General features: G+C 45.4%; 1 protein-coding gene and 1 pseudogene across 1 annotated transcript in view; both read left to right on the top strand.

The window, feature by feature from the left end:
• Positions 1–16568, top strand: part of LOC126235131 (guanylate cyclase 32E) — a 954039-nt gene that overhangs the window by 619088 nt on the left and 318383 nt on the right. The window lies entirely within an intron of this gene.
• On the top strand, positions 12891–13008 carry LOC126206728 (5S ribosomal RNA; annotated as a pseudogene).

Raw genomic sequence — 16568 nt, 5'->3', positions numbered from 1 at the left:
TGACACAGGAGTGAGACTAATTAAGTTCTGCAATAAATTTAAGATAGCAACAGCGAATTCTCTGCTGAAGAATCACAAGAGGGGGAGGTATACTTGGCCTGGAGATACAGGAACGCTACAGCTAGTTTGGTCAGGCAGAGATTCCGAAATCACATACTAGATTGTAAGGCGTACCCAGGAGAAGATATAGACTCAGATCACAATTTAGTACTGATGAAGAGTAGGTTAAAGTTTAAGAAAAGAAAATATCCGTTCACAAAGAAGTAGGATACGTAAGTAGTGAGAAATGAAGAGAAATGTTGAATTCTCTAAGGCTATAGACACAATGATAAGAAACAGCTTAGTAGGCAGTTCATTATAAGAGGGATGGACTTCCCTAAAAAGGACAATCACAGAAGTTGGAGAGAGAAACGTAGGGACAAGGAAGATAACTAAGGAATGCACTGGGAATTGCACTGTTAAATGCAGAGGAGAGAGCGTATAAGTGTAAAGAGTGCTTTGAAGGTCTCAATGAGGGAGAAAATGGCGTGATAAAGAAGAAACAGATGTCGATATAGAAGACGTACGGAATCCAGCATTAGGATTAAAATTTAAAGGAGCTTTGGAAGACTTAAGCTCGAATAATGCAGAAGAAATAGGTGACATTATGTCACAGTTTCTACGATCATTGCAGGAAGTGTTAACAAAACTACTGTTCACGTTGGTGTGTGGAATGTATGAGTCTGGCGATAACTCCTCTGACTTTCGGAAAAATATCATCCACACAGTTCCGGAGATTGCAAGAGCTGACAAGAGCGAGAATTACCGTACAAACAGCTTAACAGCTCATGCATCTAAGTTGCTTTACAAGAATCATATACTGACGAACGGAAAAGAAAACTGAGGATGTGTTAGATGACAATGAGTTAGGCTTTAGGAAAGGTAACGGGACAAGAGTCGCAGTTCTGAGGTTGCAGTTGATAATGGACTAAAGAAAAATCAAACTGTTGGACTTGTCCACATGGAGAAAGCATCCGATAACGTCAACTGGTGCAAGATGTTCGAAATTCTGAGGAAAATAAGTATAAACTATAGGGAGAGATGGGTAATATACTACGTGTACGAGAGCCAAGAGGGAGTAAAAAGAGTAGAAGGCTAAGAACGAAGTGCTCGAATTAAAAAGGATGTAAGGCAGGGATACAGTCTTCCGCTCCTACTGTTCAGTCCATACATCGAAGAACCAATGGTGGAAATAAAAGAAAGGTTCAGGAGTGGAGTTAGAATTCAAAGTGAAGATTTGCCGTCGACAGGATCTGTTGAATGGAATTCCAATGAGTACAGAATATGGACTGACGGTAAATCGAAGAAACACGAAAGTAATGATAAGTAGCAGATGTGACAAGAGCGAAAAACTTCACACCAAGATTGATGGTCACGAAGTAGATGAAGTTAACGGAATTCTGCTACTAAAGTTCCACGCTCGAACGGCGCGCTGGAAAAACGAGCAACTACACTCCTGGAAATGGAAAAAAGAACACATTGACACCGGTGTGTCAGACCCACCATACTTGCTCCGGACACTGCGAGAGGGCTGTACAAGCAATGATCACACGCACGGCACAGCGGACACACCAGGAACCGCGGTGTTGGCCGTCGAATGGCGCTAGCTGCGCAGCATTTGTGCACCGCCGCCGTCAGTGTCAGCCAGTTTGCCGTGGCATACGGAGCTCCATCGCAGTCTTTAACACTGGTAGCATGCCGCGACAGTGTGGACGTGAACGGTATGTGCAGTTGACGGACTTTGAGCGAGGGCGTATAGTGGGCATGCGGGAGGCCGGGTGGACGTACCGCCGAATTGCTCAACACGTGCGGCGTGAGGTCTCCACAGTACATCGATGTTGTCGCCAGTGGTCGGCGGAAGGTGCACGTGCCCGTTGACCTGGGACCGGACCGCAGCGACGCACGGATGCACGCCAAGACCGTAGGATCCTACGCAGTGCCGTAGGGGACCGCACCGCCACTTCCCAGCAAATTAGGGACACTGTTGCTCCTGGGGTATCGGCGAGGACCATTCGCAACCGTCTCCATGAAGCTGGGCTACGGTCCCGCACACCGTTAGGCCGTCTTCCGCTCACGCCCCAACATCGTGCAGCCCGCCTCCAGTGGTGTCGCGACAGGCGTGAATGGAGGGACGAATGGAGACGTGTCGTCTTCAGCGATGAGAGTCGCTTCTGCCTTGGTGCCAATGATGGTCGTATGCGTGTTTGGCGCCGTGCAGGTGAGCGCCACAATCAGGACTGCATACGACCGAGGCACACAGGGCCAACACCCGGCATCATGGTGTGGGGAGCGATCTCCTACACTGGCCGTACACCACTGGTGATCGTCGAGGGGACACTGAATAGTGCGCGGTACATCCAAACCGTCATCGAACCCATCGTTCTACCATTCCTAGACCGGCAAGGGAACTTGCTGTTCCAACAGGACAATGCACGTCCGCATGTATTCCGTGCCACCCAACGTGCTCTAGAAGGTGTAAGTCAACTACCCTGGCCAGCAAGATCTCCGGATCTGTCCCCCATTGAGCATGTTTGGGACTGGAAGAAGCGTCGCCTCACGCGGTCTGCACGTCCAGCACGAACGCTGGTCCAACTGAGGCGCCAGGTGGAAATGGCATGGCAAGCCGTTCCACAGGACTACATCCAGCATCTCTACGATCGTCTCCATGGGAGAATAGCAGCCTGCATTGCTGCGAAAGGTGGATATACACTGTACTAGTGCCGACATTGTTCATGCATGTTGCCTGTGTCTATGTGCCTGTGGTTCTGTCAGTGTGATCATGTGATGTATCTGACCCCAGGAATGTGTCAATAAAGTTTCCTCTTCCTGGGACAATGAATTCACGGTGTTCTTATTTCAATTTCCAGGAGTGTATATTTTTCTGTGTGAGCCCTCATTTCTCTTATTTTATCGTGATGATGATTTCTCCCTATGTAGGTGGGTGCCAACAGAATGTTTTCGCAATCGGAGGAGAAAACTGGTGACTGAAATTTCATGAGAAGATCCCGTCGCAAAAAAAAAAAAAAAAAAAAAAAAAACGTATTTGCTACTCCAATTCACGAACATGTCTGTGGAACTATCTCCCCTATTTCGCGATAATGTAAAACAAGCTGCCTTTCTTTGTACTTTTTCGATGTCAACCGTCAGGCCTATCCGATGTGTGTCCCACACCGCACAGCAACACTCCTAAATACGGCGGTCAAAAGTGGTGTCAGCAGTCCCTTTAGTAGATCTGTTGCACCGTCTACATCTTCATCTACATTTATACTCCGCAAGACACCCAACGGTGTGTGGCGGAGGGCACTTTACGTGCCACTGTCCTTACCTCCCTTTCCTGTTCCAGTCGCGTATGGTTCGCGGGAAGAACAACTGCCAGAAAGCCTCGGTGCGCGCTCGAATCTCTCTAAATTTACATTCGTGATCTCCTCGGGAGGTATAAGTAGGGGGAAGCAACGTATTCGATTCCTCATCCAGAAACGCACCCTCTCGAAACCTGGACAGCAAGCTACACCGCGATGCAGAGCGCCTGTCTTGCAGAGTCTGCCACTTCAGTTTGCTAAACATCTCCGTAACGCTATCACGCTTACCAAATAACCCTGTGACGAAACGCGCCGCTCTTCTTTGGATCTTCTCTATCTCCTCCGTCAACCCGATCTGGTACGGATCCCACACTGATGAGGAATACTCAAGTATAGGTCGAACGAGTGTTTCGTAAGCCACTTCCTTTGTTGACGAACTACATTTTCTAAGGACTCTCCCAACGAATCTGAACCTGGTACCCGCCTTACCAACAATTAATTTTATATGATCATTCCACTTCAAATCGTTCCGCACGCATACTCCCAGATATTTTACAGAAGTAACTGCTACCAGTGTTTGTTCCGCTATCATATAATCATACAATAAAGGATCCTTCTTTCTATGTATTCGCAATACATTATATTTGTCTATGTTAAGGGTCATTTGCCACTTCCTGCACCAAGTGCCTATCCGCTGAAGATCTTCCTGCATTTCGCTACAATTTTCTAATACTGCAACTTCTCTGTATGCTACAGCATCATCCCCGAAAAGCCGCATGGAACTTCCGACACTATCTACTAGGTCATTTATATATAGCGTGAAAAGCAATGGTCCCATAACACTCCCCTGTGGCACGCCAGAGGTTACTTTAACGTCTGTAGACGTCTCTCCATTGATAACAACATGCTGTGTTCTGTTTGCTAAAAACTCTTCAATCCAGCCACACAGCTAATCTGATATTCCGTAGGCTCTTACTTTGTTTATCAGGCGACAGTGCGGAACTGTATCGAACGACTTCCGGAAGTCAAGAAAAATAGCATCTACCTGGGAGCCTGTATCTAATATTTTCTGGGTCTCATGAACAAATAAAGCGAGTTGGGTCTCACACGATCGCTGTTTCCGGAATCCATATTGATTCCCACTGAGTAGATTCTGGGTTTCCAAAAACGACACGATACTCGAGCAAAAAACATGTTCTAAAATTCTACAACAGATCGACATCAGAGATATAGGTCTATAGTTTTGCGCATCTGCTCGACGACCCTTCTTGAAGACTGGGACTACCTGTGCTCTTTTCCAACCATTTGGAACCTTCCGTTCCTCTAGAGACTTGCGGTACACGGCTGTTAGAAGGGGGGCAAGTTCTTTCGCGTACTCTGTGTAGAATCGAATTCGTATCCCGTCAGATCCAGTGGACTTTCCTATGTTGAGTGATTCCAGTTGCTTTTCTATTCCTTGGACACTTATTTCGATGTCAGCCATTTTTCCGTTTGTGCGAGGATTTAGAGAAGGAACTGCAGTGCGGTCTTCCTCTGTGAAACAGCTTTGGAAAAAGGTGTTTAGTATTTCAGCTTTACACGTGTCATCCTCTGTTTCAATGCCATCATCATCCCGGAATGTCTGGATATGCTGTTTCGAGCCAATTACTGATTTAACGTAAGACCAGAACTTCCTAGGATTTTCTGTCAAGTCGGTACATAGAATTTTACTTTCGAATTCACTGAACGCTTCACGCATAGCCCTCCTTACGCTAACTTTGACATCGTTTAGCTTTTGTTTGTCTGAGAGGTTTTAGCTGCGTTTAAACTTGCAGTGAAGCTCTCTTTGCTTTCGCAGTAGTTTCCTAACTTTGTTGTTGAACCACGGTGGGTTTTTCCGTCCCTCACAATTTTACTCGGCACGTACCTGTCTAAAACGCATTTTACGATTGCCTTGAACTTTTTCCATAAACGCTCAACATTGTCAGTGTCGGAACAGAAATTTTCGTTTTGATCTGTTAGGTAGTCTGAAATCTGCCTTCTATCACTCTTGCTTCACAGATAAACCTTCCTCCCTTTTTTTATATTCCTATTTACTTCCACATTCAGGGATGCTGCAACGGACTTATGATCACTGATTCCCTGTTCTGCGCTTACAGAGTCGAAAAGTTCAGGTCTGTTTGTTATCAGTAGGTCCAAGATGTTATCTCCACGAGTCGGTTCTCTGTTTAATTGCTCGAGGTAATTTTCGGATAGTGCACTCAGTATAATGTCACTCGATGCCCTGTCCCTATCACCCGTCCTAAACATCTGAGTGTTGCAGTCTATATCTGGTAAATTTAAATCTCCACCTAAGACTATAACATGCTGAGAAAATTTATGTGAAATGTATTCCATATTTTCTCTCAGTTGTTCTGCCACTAATGCTGCTGAGTCGGGAGGTCGGTAAAAGGAGCCAATTATTAACCTAGCTCGGTTGTTGAGTGTAACCTCCACCCATAATAATTCACAGGAACTATCCACTCTTACTTCACTACAGGATAAACTACAACTAACAGCGACAAACACGCTACCATCGGTTGCATGCAATCTATCCTTTCTAAACACGGTCTGTGCCTTTGTAAAAATTTCGGCAGAATTTATCTCTGGCTTCAGCCAGCTTTAGGTGCCTATAACGATTTCAGCTTCGGTGCTTTCTATCAGCGCTTGAAGTTCCGGTACTTTACCAATGCAGAATCGGCAGTTTACAATTACAATACCGATAGCTGCTTGGTCCCCGCATGTCCTGACTTTGCCCCTCACCCTTTGAGGCTCTTGCCCTTTCTGTACTTGCCCGAGGACATCTAACCTAAAAAAACCGCCCAGTCCACGCCACACAACCCCTGCTACCCGTGTAGCCGCCTGCTGCATGTAGTGGACTCCTGACCTATCCAGCGGAACCCGAAACCCCACCACCCTATGGCGCAAGTCGAGGAATCTGCAGCCCACACGGTCGCAGAACCGTCTCAGCCTCTGATTCAGACCCTCCACTCGGCTCTGTACCAAAGGTCCGCAGTCAGTCCTGTCGACGATGCTGCAGATGGTAAGCTCTGCTATCATCCCGCTAGCGAGACTGGCAGTCTTCACCAAATCAGATAGCCGCCGGAAGCCAGAGAGGATTTCCTCCGATCCACAGCGACACACATCATTGGTGCCGACATGAGCGACCACCTGCAGATGGGTGCACCCTGTACCCTTCACGCCATCCGGAAGGACCCTTGCCGGCGGAAGTGGCCAAGCGGTTCTAGGCGCTACAGTCTCGAACCACGCGACCGCTACAGTCGCAGGTTGGAATCCTGCTTCGGGCATGGATGTGTGTGATGTCCTTAGGTTGGTTATATTTAAGTAGTTCTAAGTTCTAGGGGACTGATGACCTCAGAAGTTAAGTCCCATAGTGCTCAGAGCCATTTGAAGGACCCTTTCCACATCTGGAATGACTCCCCCGGTATGCACACGGAGTGCACATTGGTTTTCTTCCCCTCTCTTGCTGCCATATCCCTAAGGGGCCCCATTACGCGCCTGACGTTGGAGCTCCCAACTACCAGTAAGCCCACCCTCTGCGACCCCCCAGATCTTGCACACTGAGGGGCAACCTCTGTAACAGGACAAGCAGCCATGTCCAGCCGAAGATCAGTATCAGCGGGAGACAGAGCCTGAAACCGGTTCGTCAGACAAACTGGAGAGGCCTTCCGTTCAGCCCTCCGGAATGTGTTTCGCCCCCTGCCACACCTCGAGACGACTTCCCACTCTACCACAGGTGAGCAGCCACAGTCGTAGTCCGATCGGGGGATGCGTGGGACGAGCTGGCCGTCCCCGACAAACCCCCATCCGGACCCCCACAGTGATGCCCATTGGCAACAGCCTCAAGATGTGTGACCGAAGCCAACACTGCCTGAAGCTGGGAGCGAAGGGATGCCAACTCAGCCCGCATCCGAACACAGCAGTTGCAGTCCCTATCCATGCTAATAACTGTTCTGCAAAGAACGTCTGAACTAATCTACAGAGAGCACAAACAATTCGACACAAAATTTAAACGGTTATTAAAATACAAGATAGCCTATTAAATGCAGTACTGCTGCTACTTGCGCACTGCTGACACACTGCTCGGCGGCGGAAGGAGACTACGCGATTTTACGCTATCCAGCAACTAAAACGCGATGCTACAACTCTTAAATACTATAATACGACCGAAATTTATGAATTAAACAATGCAAGGACCCAAAAACACCCAAAGAAATTAAGAATTAAACTATGTAACAAATAAATGAGCTAAGAGTATACGACTTAATGCTGGCAGCTGCTTATTTAACGGCGGCAGTCTTTGGTTTGCTCTACCCACAACATTATCTACGTGATCGTTCCTATTTAGGTTATTTGTAATTGTAATCCCTAAGTACTTAGTTGAATTCACAGCCTTCAGATTTGTGTGACTTATCGCATAATCGAAATTTAGCAAACTTCTTTTAGTACTCAAGTGAATAACTTCACACTTATCTTTATTCAGGGTCAATTGCCACTTTTCGCACCATACAGATACTTACCTAAATCATTTTACAATTAGTTTTGATCATCTGATGACTTTAGAAGACGGTAAATGACAGCATCATCTGCAAACAATCTAAGCCAGCTACTCAGATTGTCTCCTATGTTGTTAATATAGATCAGGAACAGTAGAAGGCCTATAACACTTCCTTGGGGAATGCTGGATATTACTTATGATTTGCTCGATGACTTCCCGCCTGTTACTACGGACTGTGACCTTCCCAACAGGAAATCACGAATCCAGACGAAAAACTGAGGCGATATTTGATAGGCACGCAGTTTGGTTAGAAGACGCTTGTGAGGGACGATGTCGAAAGCCTTCTGGAAATCTAAAAATTTGGAAACAATTTTACATCCCCTGTCGACAGCACTCATTGCTTTATGACTGTAAAGAGCTAGTTGTGTTTCGCAAGAGCGATATTTTCTGAATCCGTGCTATGTGTCAATAAATCGTTTTCCTCGAGGAACTTCATAATGTTCGAATACAGTATATGTTACAAAACCCTACTGCAAATGGACTTTAGTGATATGGGCCTGCATTTCAGCGGATTACTCCTATTTCCCTTTTTGGGTATTGGTGTGACTTGAGCAATTTTCCAGTCTTTAGGTACGGCTCTTTCCGTGAGCGAGCGATTGTATATAATTGCTAGATATGGAGCTATTGTATCAGCATACTCTGAGAGGAACCTGACCGGTATACAATCTGAACCGGAGGCCATGGCTTTATTAAGTGATTTAAGCTGCTTTGGTACACCGAGGATATGTTTCTCACCTTGGCAGTTGTTCTTGATTGGAATTCAGGAATATTTACTTCGTCTTCTTTGGTGAAGGAGTTTCGGGAAACCGTTTTTAGTAACTCTGCTTTAGTGGTACTGTCATCAGTGACTTCACCGTTGTTATCGCGCATGAAGGTATTGATTGCGTCTTGCCACTGGTGTTCTTTCTATATGATCAGAATCTCTTTGGGTTTCCTGCCAGATTTCGAGACAGAATTTCGTTGTGGAAGTTATTAAAAGCATCTCGCAATGAAGTACGCATTATATTTCTAACGTCTGCAAAACTTTGCCAGTCTTGGGGATTTTGCGTTCTTTTAAATTTGGCATGCTTTTTTCGCTGCTGCTGCAACAGCGATCTGACCAGTTTTGTGTCCCACGGGGGATCAGTACCATCACTTATTAATTTATGTGGTGTATATACAGGGTGTTTCAAAAATGACCGGTATATTTGAAACGGCAATAAAAACTAAACGAGCAGCGATAGAAATACACCGTTTGTTGCAATATGCTTGGGACAACAGTACAATTTCAGGCGGACAAACTTTCGAAATTACAGTAGTTACAATTTTCAACAACAGATGGCGCTGCAAGTGATGTGAACGATATAGAAGACAACGCAGTCTGTTGGTGCGCCATTCAGTACGTCGTCTTTAGGTAAGGTATCTGTATGGTGCGAAAAGTGGCAATTGACCCTGAATAAAGATAAGTGTGAAGTTATTCACTTGAGTACTAAAAGAAGTTTGCTAAATTTCGATTATGCGATAAGTCACACAAATCTGCTGTAGACAACATGGTTTATTCCTTAGAACAGAGGATTTTTCTGGTGTTGGAATTCCACCGCCTTGAACACAGTGTTGTTGCAACAAGACGAAGTTTTCAACGGAGGTTTAATGTAACCAAAGGACCGAAAAGCGATACAATAAAGGATCTGTTTGAAAATTTCAACGGACTGGGAACGTGACGGATGAACGTGCTAGAAAGGTAGGGCGACCGCGTACGGCAACCACAGAGGGCAACGCGCAGCTAGTGCAGCAGGTGATCCAACAGCGGCCTCGGGTTTCCGTTCGCCGTGTTGCAGCTGCGGTCCAAATGACGCCAACGTCCACGTATCGTCTCATGCGCCAGAATTTACACCTCTATCCATACAAAATTCAAACGCGGCAACCCCTCAGCGCCGCTACCATTGCTGCACGAGAGACATTCGCTAACGATATAGTGCACAGGATTGATGACGGCGATATGCATGTGGGCAGCATTTGGTTTACTGACGAAGCTTATTTTTACCTGGACGGCTTCGTCAATAAACAGAACTGGCGCATATGGGGAACCGAAAAGCCCCATGTTGCAGTCCCATCGTCCCTGCATCCTCAAAAGGTACTGGTCTGGGCCGCCATTTCTTCCAATTGAATCATTGGCCCATTTTTCAGATCCGAAACGATTACTGCATCACGCTATCTGGACATTCTTCGTGAATTTGTGGCGGTACAAACTGCCTTAGACGACACCGCGAACACCTCGTGGTTTATGCAAGATGGTGCCCGGCCATATCGCATGGCCGACGTCTTTAATTTCCTGAATGAATATTTCGATGATCGTGTGATTGCTTTGGGCTATCTGAAACATACAGGAGGCGGCGTGGATTGGCCTCCCTATTCACCAGACATGAACCCCTGTGACTTCTTTCTGTGGGGACACTTGAAAGACCAGGTGTACCGCCAGAATCCAGAAACAATTGAACAGCTGAAGCAGTACATCTCATCTGCATGTGAAGCCATTCCGCCAGACACTTTGTCAAAGGTTTCGGGTAATTTCATTCAGAGACTACGCCATATTATTGCTACGCATGGTGGATATGTGGAAAATATCGTACTATAGAGTTTCCCAGACCGCAGCGCCATCTGCTGTTGAAAATTGTAACTACTGTAATTTCGAAAGTTTGTCTGCCTGAAAATGTACTGTTCTCCCAAGCATATTGCAACAAACGGTGTATTTCTATCGCTGCTCGTTTAGTTTTTATTGCCGTTTCAAATATACCGGTCATTTTTGAAACACCCTGTATCTCTCAATTGCTCTCAATACTATCTCTTTGAAATCATTCCACAATCTGAGAATATAGGTCTAGAGCACAGCGTTGTCTGGTAGTGAGACGTGGACAGTGGGAAAACCGGAACGGAAGAGAGTCGAAGCATTTGCGTTGCGGCGCTGCAGAAGAGTGTTGAAAATTTGATGGACAGATACTTTGCTACATTTCATCGGAACGCAAAGTGATCTTTCACAAGGTCAGCTTTTGTAAGATTTTCCATTATTTCGTAAATAAGTTGCGTCAATGTTTTTCTAAGCATTACTGAGAGTACGGTAATACACTCTAACAATCAAAGATCAAAAAAAGAAAAAAAGGATAAAAATAACGACGCACCATGGAGAAACGATCCGAATAGAATGGAAATCAGTAGGTGCGATGCACATGTACAGACAAACAAATCGTTACAGTTTCAGACAAATTAGATGACTTATTGAACAGAAAGCGCTTCACAAACTGAGGAAGTCAACAACGCATTGGTCCACCTCTGACCCGTATGGAAGCAATTATTAGGCTTGGCACTGAGTGGCAGGTGTTTTGGATGAGCTGAGGAATAATGTGACAAATTCTGTCCCACTGGCGTGTGTAGATCGTAAAAATTCCGGTATGGTAGGAGAGTCCTGCTCATAATGTTCCACATGTCCTCAATTGGGGAGAGATCCAGAGAGCTTTCTGGCCAAGGTAGGGTTTGGCAAGCATGAAGATGACTATTAGAAACTCTCGGCATGTGCAGGTAGGCATTACCTTGCTGAAACGTAAGGCATGGATGGATTGCTATAAAGGACAACAAAAAGGTGCGTAGAATAACATCGGCGTACGAGGTGTAGCTAGAAAAAAACCGGACTAGTACTGGTGAAACAATAAAACGAATGCAATAAGGCTGAAAGTCGCGTGGCCTGTCACGTGACTCTCGCTCCGCCTACTGCTCGAGTTTCATCTGCCTCCTGCACTCAGTCTGCCCGTGGCGTCTGTTTTAAGTAGTTGACGTTTTGTCTGTGCGTCGGAAAATGTTGAGTGTACAGAAAGAACAGCGTGTTAACATCAAATTTTGTTTCAAACTAGGAAAATCTGCAAGTGAAACGTTTGTAATGTTACAACAAGTGTACGGCGATGATTGTTTATCGCGAACACAAGTGTTTGAGTGGTTTAAACGATTTAAAGATGGCCGCGAAGACACCAGTGATGACACTCGCACTGGCAGACCATTGTCAACAAAAACTGATGCAAACATTGAAAAAATCGGTAAACTTGTTCGACACTTTCCTTGTCAACTCCTGTTAACTCAGACACTGCTCTGATTGTTAAACGGCGATCTTGTCGAACAAGTTTACCGATTTTTTCAATGTTTGCATCAGTTTTTGCTGACAATGGTCTGCCAGTGCGAGTGTCATCACTGGTGTCGTCGCGGCCATCTTTAAATCGTTTAAACCACTCAAACACTTGTGTTCGCGATAAACAATCATCGCCGTACACTTGTTGTAACATTACAAACGTTTCACTTGCAGATTTTCCTAGTTTGAAACAAAATTTGATGTTAACACGCTGTTCTTTCTGTACACTCAACATTTTCCGACGCACAGACAAAACGTCAAATACTTAAAACAGGCGCCACGGGCAGACTGAGTGCAGGAGGCAGATGAAACTCGAGCAGTAGGCGGAGCGAGAGTCACGTGACAGGCCACGCGACTTTCAGCCTTATTGCATTCGTTTTATTGTTTCACCAGTACTAGTCCGTTTTTTTTCTAGCCACACCTCGTACAACTGCGCTGTACAGGTGCCTCGAATGACAACCAAACGCGTCCTGCTATGAATAGAAATGGCAGCCCAGACTGTCGGGCCATATGGTGAGTGTCAGGTTGGTATCCCATTGCTACCCGGGGCGTCTTCACTGGTCACAGAGGCTCAGCTCGAAGCAGGACTCTTCGCTGACGACAATTTTATTCCAGTCAATAAGATTCCAAGACGAAGACTCGTCTGGTCACGCCCCGGACAGTGGACGGATAACAACCCTCTTCTTCGTGGTGCATGGTTTTTTAAATCTGTAAGGGTTGTAAAATTGTAATCATTTGTTTGTCTCTACATTTACATCACTTCTACGGATTACCGGAAAATTTGAGTAATTCTATCGCGGTACGAGGCAACGGCCCTGCCGCAGTGGATACACAGGTTCTCGTCAGATCACCGAAGTTAATCGCTGTCGGGCGTGGCCGGCACTTGGATGGGTGACCATCCGGGCCGCCATGCGCTGTTGTCATTTTTCGGGGTGCACTCAGCCTCGTGATGCCAGTTGAGGAGCTACTCGACCGAATACTAGCGGCTCAAAGAAAACCATCGTAACGACCGGGAGAGAGGTGTGCTGACCACATGCCCCTCCTATCTTCATTCTCAGTTGAGGATGACACGGCGGTCGGATGGTCCCGACGGGACACTTGTGGCCTGAAGACGGAGTGCTCTTTTCGTGGTACTCCGCTTTTTTTCTAGAGTCTATTTCCCTTTGCCTGCACTTCCATTTTTTGGAACTGAAATTACTACATTATATGTATTTGAAATCTGAGGGTAGCTCCAAAGAGGAATAGTAATCACCTATCCGTGCATTTACTAATCGTGAGAGAATCCGTAACCGCCATCTAGCAATTGTTTGGAATATCCACAGTCGCAGCAAAGTGATGAACAAAGCTAACGTGGCCTAATATTTCCTGTTAACCAATTACTGCTCTGTTTTCTGCGGCTAGAATACAGGAAACCGCAACTGAATGATTTTGTGTTCGTGTCAGAGAAAGAATATGTGTGAACTGGCTGGACGGGACGGAAACTCGGTATCACACGTGCGTTCCGACACCGCAGCACGCCCTCAGCGGGAGCCGCAACAGATGATTAGCCGGACCGGTAGCCGATAGCTAATGTAATTACGGCCACAAACTGGACCGCGTATTCGCTGGGAGGGGAGCAGACTCTGAATTCATGGAATGCGCGGGCAAGCTGTGGCCGCACTGATGCGAATTAGATTACACGCGTCACGGACCACTGTCCCGCTGTGAATGATTAGCGCAGAATTAGACGGAACTGCTGGTAGCTACAGATTCCATGACATATTACACACAATTTATGCAGGGTACATAGAACAATGTTGTTGCCTGAAGGTCCACAACCAGAAAGGATTTTGTAAGTAGGCGAGCCTGACCGACTCGATGTAAATGCAGCACTTGCGCACAGCCGCACCTGCTTAAAAACAGTCTCTTAGGTTCCGTAAAGGGCTGTATCTTCTCAGAAAGAGAACTCACTGAAAGAATCCCCAGCAGAGTTTAAGCCACCACAAAAGCGAAGGGTGGACACGTCCCACGTTACTGTCCAGTAAAGGGTGTCCAGATACTTTCGATCAGCTTGTGCAACTTGCGAGGAGCTGAGAAGCTGCCTGTTTGATAGGTAGTCGACACACCAACCTCTGCTATTGATGGAATATGCAAGCCACGAAATAAGCAGGTTGTGATGTGGGCATCAGACAATCTGAAGGGTTTCTGCGAACGGATTTTCCCAGTCGAGAGGTCGTTGCCGGCCTGCGCGTGGTGTAAGGGTGCCGCCATGGCAAAAACTCAGTGGTCGCAAATTATTCACTGCTCCCAGTAAGTAAAAATCCATGTTAATAAAGGTACAGAATACACAACTGCACCCAAAAAATGAGACGAAGGAGCACGTCTGAACACCCACCCTGTAGATATAATCGTACTTGAAACACTGAAAATGAGTTTGACTATAATTACTTCCTTAAAAAATTAATAACTTCTAAAGGCCTTAAGCGGTCTTAAGGAACTATGTGTCAATATATACCGGGTGTATCAAAAAGAATCATCCGATTCCGCAAGTTTATATTTCTGAAATTAATAAACATATTAAATGAATCTTGTTTTTTGATGAACGGGAAACTAAAAAGGTTTTTTGTTCATACCTTTTCATTGGTGTTGAATATGACCCTCTTGAGATGCACGGAATATGTCAACGTAGTTTTCAAATTGTTCCCACACTGCAGCGAGCATGTCCCGAGTTACAGCTTCCACAGCTGCTTTTATGCGATGTCTCAGTTCATTCATTGTTGTTGGTAACGAAGGCACATAAACAGAGTCCTTTATAAACCCCCCCAAGAAATAATCACGTACAGTCAGGTCAGGTGACCTTGGAGACCAGTAATGTAAGGCTGATTCATTTGGTCCTGTGTACCGACCGTCGCTCAGTAATCCTTTGATTTAAAAATTCCCACACTTACAGAAGCCAGTATGGCGGTGCTCCATCCTGTTGGTAACAGAAGTCGTTCGAATCAGTCTCCAATTATGGGAAAAGAAAGTTCTCAAGCATATGGAGATATGCGCTTCCTGTAACACAGTTCTAGGGAAAGAAAAATGGACCATAGACCTTTCCCCATGGAACTGCACAAAACACATTAAATTTTGGAGAGTCCCTCTCGTGTTGTAAAACTTCATGTGATTGTTTCGTACCCCATATCCTCACATTATGACGGTTCACCTTTCCCATTTAAATGGACACTTAGCGAGGAAAAAAATTGTCTTCTTCCGTCTTACCAAGAACGAAATTACAGAACTCCGCAGGTTTTTGTTTGTCACCTTCATGAAGAGCTTTTAGTAGCTGAATTTTGTGTGGTTTCACGTGTAAACGTCGATGCAACACACACCAGTCGGGCATCGGCGACATGATGAGTTGTCGAGCTGCACGGCGAACCGATTTCTACGGACTCCTTGTGAAACTATGGCGGATACGTTCGAGGTCTGTGTCAGACATTCTGGGACGGCCCGGCGATTTGCCTTTACACAAACAACTTGTTTCTCGGAACTATTCATACCATCGTCTAATGCTCTGTGCTGTAGGAGGATTCATACCATACCTAGTACGAAAATCACGCTGAACAGTTATTAGTGACCCGCTCTGAGCAAAACGTAGGACACAAAACTCTTTGTTTTGTCCCAACACCATTTTTACTAGAACTGAAGTGAGCGCACACTGCTGCTATCTAGCGGGAACCACGTCAAACTCGAGAGTTTGCTCTTTCCAACAGTACGTTTTTCACGCACATATCTCAAATAACATAATAGTTACGATTCTTTTAAAATCTGATCATTCTTTTTGATACACCCTGAACAGCACTGCCGAAACTGAGGCCATGCTATTTGATTTATAAGCCGGGATGTTGATTTTGAGGTTGAAAAATCTCATTTTAGTGCAAAATGTTAAGAATAGCGGCAGTGTTAGATTGCAACAGCTGTTTGTAGACGTCTGATTCCAGTCAGGTTTGAAACAGAATGCTAATTTTAACCATATAAATAACCCTAAAAATCAAGGACCCCCAGGAAAAAACTTATGTCACCACGAAAAAGCTGGTAAAACTTGAGTCCTAATTCGTGCGTAATACTTACAGTACTTATAAATATAACGTAATCCATATTCGTTATAAACTTAACATGCGCAGCCAACGAAACACATTATGCTAGATTTTCTGATAAACAATGGAAGTGGTATATTTAGCAGCTCAGAGGAATCAGTACGCAACTGCAAGTCAAGTAAAAGGAAAACGCACAATATGTGTAATTTTGTTTCTGCGAAAACATATCAAGTATGTTTAAGAACAAAGGTCAGTTTGACCAGGGTCAGTTCGCTTTCAAATGGTTCAAATGGCTCTGAGCACTATGGGACTTAACTGCTGTGGTCATCAGTCCTCTAGAACTTAGAACTACTTAAACCTAACTAACCTAAGGACATCACACACATCCATGCCCGAGGCAGGATTCGAACCTGCGACCGTAGCGGTCG

This window comes from Schistocerca nitens, chromosome 1, assembly GCF_023898315.1.
Source record: "Schistocerca nitens isolate TAMUIC-IGC-003100 chromosome 1, iqSchNite1.1, whole genome shotgun sequence".
In the NCBI taxonomy this organism is placed as follows: Eukaryota; Metazoa; Arthropoda; class Insecta; order Orthoptera; family Acrididae; genus Schistocerca; species Schistocerca nitens.
The sequence above is the reverse complement of the archived record's forward strand: the minus strand, read 5'-3'. Positions and strand labels throughout refer to the sequence as shown.